This window comes from Lactuca serriola, chromosome 5, assembly GCF_051521515.1.
Source record: "Lactuca serriola cultivar US96UC23 chromosome 5, Lser_US96UC23_V15, whole genome shotgun sequence".
Lineage (NCBI taxonomy): Eukaryota > Viridiplantae > Streptophyta > Magnoliopsida > Asterales > Asteraceae > Lactuca > Lactuca serriola.
Genome location: NC_136412.1, coordinates 311,102,746 through 311,112,019, shown reverse-complemented (window position 1 = coordinate 311,112,019; position 9,274 = coordinate 311,102,746). Strand labels below are relative to the sequence as shown.

The 9,274-nt window shown below is 35.9% G+C and overlaps 1 pseudogene; it reads left to right on the top strand.

Moving 5' to 3' along the window:
- Positions 1-6,173: 6,173 nt before the first annotated feature.
- On the top strand, positions 6,174-8,949 carry LOC145054930 (scarecrow-like protein 9 pseudogene; annotated as a pseudogene).
- Positions 8,950-9,274: the final 325 nt, after the last annotated feature.

Below are 9,274 nucleotides of genomic sequence, written 5' to 3'. Positions count from 1 at the left end.
AGTCTAGAAAGTATTTTATCGTAAATTCACGTTTTACGATTTCCGGTGTCGTGCCGGTTTTGCCGTAAAACTTCGACGAGTCATAACTTCTTCGTTATAACTCAAATTTCGGCGTTCTTTATATGTACAGAGCCCTTGTAACATATACTATAACTTGGTTAAGATTAATCCTTCTAAATAATTTTCCATGAAAAAGTTATTTTTGATGCTCTTTGTCTATAAATTTACTAGCCCGATTTTGCGGGAGTTACAGAGACACACACAACAGCAAGAAATAGCCATGTTCTTGAATCGAATGGGAAGAGGCCACCTAAACCCATGTATTTCGATTTCTAATTTCTTTTGGGGACTACACATAGGATACATAGGTGGCTGCGAAAAGTTTGATTTATTTTGGGATTGTCCACGAGAGATCATTGTGTTCAGTTCACATTCACGAACAAGGGAGGTGGTAGAGATGATGAGAGATCGAGAGAGAGAGAGTGATGACATTGGAGGCTGATGGTAAGGCCTTCGGTTGTGATCATTGGCGAAAAATGGTTGTGAATTAGGGCTTTTCATCGGCGCTGACTAGGTGACCATCGATGATGGTCAACATACTAGCGAGGGAGTAAGGGGGCAACGAAGGAGGCTTTGGCTCTTGCACTTCGGGATCTGCACTTCTGGAGCGACAATTTAACCGGAGGAAAAGAGCGACATCTTAACTGATGAAGGGGATGCGGCATCTTTTTTGATGATGTGGGTTTGTGATTTAATGACGTGGCTTTTAATCTATGTTGACTATGCTTCTAACTTGTGCAGACTAGATTGTTAGCCGGTAGTAAGTCAAAGATTTCAAAAATAATGACCTCTTAAAATTTGAAAGTGAAGTCTACAATGCAAGGAAAAAAGATAAAGGACCTTTTAAACCTGATAGTTAGTTGGGATACAATGACATTTACCCAAAAAGTATTCATATGAAATTTACTAAATGGTTTGAAATTATGTAAAATATACTTAAATTGTTTATAACATATTTCATAATATTATTAAAATAATAAATATGTTGAGAAAATAAAACAAATATATGTTTAATAATATAACTTAAAGTAAGGTAAGAAAAAATTTGAAGAGAAGAGCCCAATATTGTGTCCCGCAACACACACAACAATTTTAAGTCAAAAGTTAAGAAAAAACAATTATGAAAGACCAAGTGTTGCGCTTGATCTGCGTGACATAACAAGAAGTGTTTTTTAAAAAAAAAACATTTCCTTAGAATTCATATTCACAGTCTTGTTTAAAAAATGAAAAGCTTTTATATATATGAAATGCTAAAAAAAATATTATACAGCAAAAATAAAGTCTTAAGCTGATAGAGAATTTTTTTAAAAAAATATGGTTTAAATTTAAGAAAAAATGAAAAAAAATACCAGTTATATATATATATATATATATATATATATATATATATATAGCAAAAAGAAAGTCTTTTCTGATTTTGGTTACTGTTCTGAAGAAAATTCAATAATCTTGCCAAAATTGAAAATAGAAAAAATACTGTATGGACTAGGTTAAGTTTGAAGGTTTCTTGATTGTACAAGATTTCTTAGTTTATGTTTATTCGCAAGTTAACATTTTCATCCTCTACCTACTATTTATTTTGAGGTTGTGGGGAGAGGCTCATCTTTGTAAAGATACTAATGCTATTTTAGTATTGTTTTTTCCTTAGAACTTAAATCCCACGATCAATATCAATGCAATAGAATAAATTTGTTCTCTAAAATCTAATAAACTCCGGTCAATATATTAGATGCTTATATATTTGATTTTCTCGTGTATATTCACATAGGGATAATGACTTAGGAGGGTAATAACGTTTCTTGTTTGTTCATTTTAGGTCCCTAACGTATTTTTTGTGCGTATTACACCATTAAAGTTATTATAACTGTTTATAAATAGTCATTTTAACAGGAAGAAACCGATAAAATGAATTATTTCTAAACAATTATAACAACCTTAACGGTGTAATACACACAAAAAATACGTTAGGGACCTAATATGAACAAACGGGAAACGTTATTACCCTCCTAAGTCATTATCCCCATATGAAACTGTAAACACCTATAGTAAATTTTTACTTTTTAAATAAGAAACTTGTAGGTCTTGGGGTTGGTAGTTTGGATGCTTTTAACATCGGCATTCTTTATAAATAGAAGTGGCGGGTTCTTAATGACAAGGGAGCTCTTTGGGTTAAAATTGTCAAATTTCGTCATGTAGAAAGTGGTGGTTTTTCGGACGATTCGAGAATATGAACTGGAGGGGGTGTTTGGCAAAAGATTGTAGGATCCATTAATCATCTCCATGAGAATGATTGTATTCGTTCTAATTCCATGTATAGAGTGGTGGGGGATGAGACTCAAACGAGGCTCTAGAAGGATGTTTGGTGCTTGGATATTTCTTTTAGGGAGTGGTTCGTGAGGCTCTTTGCTTTGACCTTTAATCAAGATGCTCGAGTAAGTGAATAATAGGATTCGGGGGATGAAATTTTCATCGGCGTCGGGGGATTAGAGGAGGGGCTGAATCGATCCAATTTGATTATCTTGTGGAGATATTAAATCCTATTCGCATAGGGGAAATGTCTGATAAGTGGTCTTGGGAGCTTTAATCGTCGGGTATCTTTACTGTTAAATCAACACAAAATTGGGTTAATGATATGACACTTCCTATGGGTAGTATGCCTACTAGGTGGAACCGTTTTGTCCCTATTAAAATTAACATTTTTTTATGGCGTGTGCTTTTGGATCGCATTCCGGTAAGAGCTAAAGTGGTAGAAAGGGGGGTGGTGATAGATTCCTTATTGTGTCATGTGTATCATAATTCTCAAGAAAAGTGTGAAGCATTTATTGCTGTAGTTTTCAGTTGTTGATCAGGTTTGGAGTCGGGTTGGGCATTAGCTTCATTTGGACCTTCCTGTGTTTTCATCTATCCGTGATGTGGTTACAAAATCCAATTCGGCCTTAATTTGTTCTTCTCTCTAGCTCCCTGCTAGAGGTTTTGTTTTACTAGAGGTCAACCGGATGATGTGGTTAAAAAATTCAATCCAATCCAATCCAAACTTTTTCTACTTTTTATTCTTTTCAATTCCAACAATTTTATATGAAATACACATATAAAAATAAATACTAAAAATCTTAAAAATATATATTCAAAATAATAAATACTAAAAATCTTAGGAGGGTAATAACGTTTCCTGTTTGTCCATTTTAGGTCCCTACGGATTTTTTGTGCGTATTACACCATTAAGGTTATTCTAAGACTGGAAGGAGTGGGAGGGATGGTTCCCTCACTTTTGGTGGGCCATACCCTTCTTTCTCTCACTCTCCTTTCCCTCACCTAAAAGCCAATGAGTAGGTGAGAAGCCCTTCCCTCACCTTTTTTTTTAAATAAATAAAATTAATTTTTTTGTTATGAATTATAATTTTTAAATTAATATTAGACATAAAACTTAATTAAAAATCAAAAGCATTTCATTAATTAAAATAAAACTTACATTAAACCTAAAATATAAAAAAGTAGAAAATTAAAAAAAAAAAAAAACACATAAACTAAAAATCAAACAAACCACCAACGACCTGCGGAAAATATTTTTTCAGAATTTTTTCCCTCTTCTTCATTATGAGTTCGAGAGCCGGTCCCGAAAGATGATCGACGTTTTCCATCAAAAACTTCATCTCTTCCATTTCTTGTCTCTCTGCCCGCTCATTTTTCCTTGTTTCTTCTTTTTCTTTGTCGAAAGTCAAACGTTCGGAGAAATTAAGATTATATCGATCAAACGACGATGTTATCTTCCGCATTTCCTCAATGTCCACGTTGAAATCAGATGCACTCGAAGAAGTCCCTTTTCCCTTTCTCTTCGCTTTGTCCCTACCCATTGGGCGGACAATTTCTTTTAGCTCGAGTTCGTCGTCCTGATTTAAATCTACACCGACCCGAGCATCGGAGGAGGTTGTGTAACCACTAGAGCCCGTTTTCATTCGCTTTGATTGTTGGACTCCAAAAATAAAATCCCGCTCGTATGTTATCCACCTAGGACTTCAGACCAATAATTTCCAACAATCGTGCCACTTGAATGGTTTTCCGATTTCCTCAAGGTAAAACTGCAACGCTTCTTGAAGTATTTCTTCGTCGCCTTGGCCGCTTTTCCGTTAGGTTTTTAGGTTTTTGTACAACCCGTTAATTTTTGAAACCCCCTTGCTATTTCTCGAAACTTTGAGTTAAGTTGATGTTTAGTACGGTAGTCGTCACATTTTCCTAGCTCCTCTCGAAATCGTTCTAAAATGCGAAACCAAAAATGTTCTCCCGGTTGTGCGTTTCCCTAAATCGAATCTTCAGAAATATCAACCTAAACTTTGACCAAAACTAGCTCTTCGTGTGGAACCCATAGTGTCGGCTTTTGTCTTCTCGGTTGTGTGACACCCTCACGCACTTGTTTTTTCCCTTTACGTCTTTGTGGTGGTGGTGTTGGTTGAGTTTCGGGAACCATGTCTTCTTCTTCCGCGTCATCCAATTCATCGACAAGTTGGTGGTGGTGTTGGGTTTGGGTTTGAGTTTCAGTTTGAGTTTGGGGTTGAGGTTGATTTGGCGATTGTTGATCCGGAAACACAACAAAGTTTGAAAACATTTGCGACGGAACATTTAGAACTTGCATCGGGTAATATTGGCCAACATTTTGGTATTGGAATTGTAGTGACGATTGAATGGGAGAATCGAGTTGGAGGCGGTAAACTCCTTGCTGGGATGAATCGATAACAAAAATGCTGCGATGAGGGATGTTTATACTCGAACCATGACTTTTTTTCCATCGATCGGAACTTGGGGTTTCTTTGTCGGGATTCATTTTTTTTGGTTGATATGAAGTAGAGAGTATAGAGAATATTTGATATGTTTAAAAGTTATGTGTATGTATTTATAGTAGTTGTAAAAGGATTAAAAAAAATTTAAATAAAAAGTAGCCGTTAACAGCCATAGGAAAAAAAAATAAAAAAAAATCACTTTTCTACCGTTATACAACGGTATTTTTTCAAAAAAAAAAAAAAAGTAAATGGGCCAATCACAGCAGGAGAGAGAGAGCCGGAGAGGCTCCCTCTCCGTTTCCCGCACCCACCTTACCCCCGCCGACGATGCGGTGTTCCGCCGGGCGGGAAGGATCCCGTGGCCTTTCCCCGCATCCGCTCCGTCCGGCCAACCGTTTACAAATAGTCATTTTAACAGGAAAAAATCGGTAAAAAAGATTATTTCTAAATGGTTATAACAACCTTAATGGTGTAATACACAAAAAAAAAAAAAATATGTTAGGGACCTAATATAGACAAACAAAAAACGTTATTACCTTCCTAAATCATTATCTTTATCTACATATGTCTCAACGATTATCAACAGGAATCAATCGCCAAAAAATAAAAAAATCTATACAACAATTGTTGACGTTTTTTTTTTTTTTTAATCGTCGATATGTGTATATATTTAATCTACCCTAATAAATGAAAATGTTATTGCCACTTGTCATTCTCTCATTTATTTGGACACATATCATTTTGTCATAATTTTGAAATATATTTATTTTCCACTTGTCAATTACTTCATTATTCATTTCCACTATATCATTAATTTAGTTTCCATAAATTAAACCTACTATAATAACTATTAATTTCAAATTTGAAATTTCAATTTCAATTTTAAATAAATTTACACTTTAAACATTTGTATTTAACATTTTATTATAATAACTCGTTTAGTACACGGGTCTAACAATTAAACACATAATTTTAATTAATTTATTTTTTGTACGTTTTTTTTCTTCATAATTTTCACTTATTTCATATTTCAAATTCAAAATAAACTTTTCATCTAATCGCTCCTATTTAACATTATGTTTTAATTAACCCGTATAATATACAGGTTTCAACTAGTATTTTAAATTTTGTAATTATCCGTTTGCCCCTTTTCATTTTTTCCCCTTCTTGTTCAATTTTCCATTTCCCAAATCCCAACCCTCAATTTCTTTTGAACAAAGATGACATCTATATTTTTTGTTACATTACATGGTTCAACATTGGCTCCAATAGTTGACTTTATTCGGTGAGGTCAGCAGGGACGATTGAGCAGCTTCATATATAAATGTTGGTGGTCAATGTTCAAAGTTCAATGCTCAATGCACCATATCTGCTTTTTCTCCTCAAAGGAAACATCTCTCTCCCTCTCTCCTTTGTTGAATCCAATTTCGTTTCCACCAAACCAGTTACTCTTTGCAGTGCTGCACATACTTCATTTGATTCGACTACTGATACTGTCTCTCTGTGAATGGTGTGCATCCACAGCTTCAACACCGTGTTCCACACACTTAATTGTGTCCAGAGCTTTTAAATCCAACATCCATTTTTATCCAGTTGATGTGAATGGATCCAGGACCTGGTAGATTTGGTAGTTTGGCGGATGGAAATGGATTTCAATTCGGGAATCAAAGTGTTACCGTATTACCTGATGAAAAAGCCCTAGATACTCGCTCCCGGTTCGACAATACGTTTTCGATCTATAATCCCGTCAATGACGTGAATGCGTACCAGAATCAACTCAATTTCAGAGGTATACAATTTGATCCTCCAACCAATTCCTCGTCGCCAGTTGTCACTTCGAGTCTGGATGACGAGCTTCATGAAGATTGCGATCTGTCGGATGCGATCTTGGGATATATCAGTCAGGTGCTTATGGAAGAAGATATGGAGGACAAGTCTTGTCTACTTTACGAGTCTTTAGATCTTCAAGCTGCGGAGAAGTCCTTCTATGATGTCCTTGTCGAGAAGTACCCTCCATCACCATCCTTATCCTATGATGAAGGTTTGTTTTCTGTTGACCAGTATATACAGAGCCCCCATGATAGTCCTTTATCACATCATAACAATACATATGTTGGTAAATTCACTAATGGTAGTATTGATTACTTACATGATGACTCAAATCTACGAAATATTGGTGATCGTAATGTACCATGTACATCAGTAAGTTCATCAAACAGTGGAAATAACATAATCGATGTAGATTCTCATCCAACCACTTTTCAGGTCTCTGAGATTTGTGATGAGAATCAAATGACAATGACGATGAACTTTAACAAGGGTGTAGAAGAAGCCAATAAGTTTCTTCCTAGTAACAACAGACTGTTAGCTGATTTCAATGGAGGTGGTGCATATGCATTTTTGCCCAAATCTCAGGATACTGAAAGTGATGAACTGAGAACCATTCCAACAAGGGTGAGGAAAATCCCTTCTGATATAGGGACCGAAGAAAGGAGTATCAAGCAGGCTGCAATCTACGGAGATTATACTGTAAGAACCAAAGAGATTGACTTAATGCTCCTAGATTCCATGGGAGAAGGTGATGTAGCTTTACGCATGTTTCGCAACACCCTGCAAAACGAAACAAACAAAGACAAACTCAAAGACAAAGAACCAAAATGTCTAACAAGAAGCCGAAGGAAAGGTGTTCGTAAGAAACAAAACAAAAAGGAAGTGATCGATTTAAGAAGCCTATTAGTGACATGTGCACAAGCTGTTGCTGCAGATGACAGAAGGAATGCAAGTGAGCTTCTGAAACAAATCAAACAACACGCTTCACCTTTTGGCGATGGGAATCAAAGGTTAGCTCATTGTTTCGCTAATGGTCTTGAAGCACGCTTAGCTGGCACTGGTAGCCAAATTCATAGAGGTCTAGTCAGCAAGAAAACATCTGCTGGTGATTACATTAAAGCATACCATCTCTACGTTGCGTCTTCCCCTTTTAGAAAGATTTCAAATTATGCATCAAACAGGACAATTCAAGATATGGCTCTAAACGCAACAAGGGTACACATCATTGATTTCGGAATCCTGTATGGATTCCAATGGCCCACTTTCATCCAACGTATTTCACAGAGACCCGGTGGGCCCCCAAGTGTGAGATTAACCGGAATTGAATTTCCACAACCGGGATTCCGTCCCGCAGAAACAATCGAAGAGACTGGCGCTAGGTTAAAAGAGTACGCTAATCACTTCAAAGTTCCATTCGAGTATACTCCAATTGCAAAACGATGGGAGTGTGTGAATGTTGAGGATTTAAAAATCGAAAAAGGTGAGTTTTTAGTGGTGAATTGTATGTATCGATCCAAGAATTTGCTCGATGAAACTGTTGGAGTGGATAGTGCTAGAAACGTGGTTTTGAATCTGGTAAAGAAGATAAATCCGAATGCGTTTATCCATGGGATTTTAAACGGGTCATATAACGCCCCGTTTTTTGTGACCCGATTTAGGGAAGCGCTTTTCCATTTCTCGGCTTTGTTTGATATGCTTGAAACGAATGTGCCACGTGAGCGACCTGAAAGGAAGCTTCTAGAAGGGGAGTTGTTTGGAAAAGAAATTATGAATGTTGTCGCGTGTGAAGGGTGGGAGAGAATTGAAAGACCCGAAACGTATAAACAGTGGCATGTTCGTAATTTGAGAGCAGGGTTTGTTTCTGTTCCTTTTTCACGAGCGATTATGAAATTGGCAAGAGAGAAAGTGGGATTGTATCATAAGGATTTCTTGATAGATTTTGATAATGATTGGCTTTTACAGGGATGGAAAGGTCGAATCATTTATGCCATTTCTTGTTGGAAATCCGCGTGAAAAAGAAATACCAAGGATTTCAACTACTACATCTGATCTGACTCACAGTTTAGGAGCTAGTAAAACAATTTTTGCTTCTACATGGAAGTTTTTTTGGCTGTTTTTTAGGTTGTGAATTGTGATGTGTTTTGCATATAGTAATTTCTAGTGTGAATCATGATTCATTTGTTGATCTTTGTGTGCTAGATTTGTGGGATTTGGATGGAATTGGAATTCAAATTCAGTTCCACGCCTTGTTTGCAAATGAGTATGGAATTTATGTAATCTTTTGACAGATGGATTTCATCATTTCGTCTTAAAATACTTAAATAATACGGAGTAAATATCTTTTTAACCTTAACAAATTCCATTCCATTATTTCCATTCACTTACTTTATGATTCCAAATCCTTTAAATTCAAATTATCGACAAATTCTAATTTTTCTGTCAAAACATTAACAAGCAAAACGTCCCTTGACGTTTTTATTATTAATAAACACCGCTCCAACATCTAGTTAACTAATAAAAGCAACAGAAAGTATTTTACTAGAACCAACGGAATAAACAAACATAAAGGAGGTTTATTTGTGTCTTCTAACAAATCGTAAAGTAGTAATGTT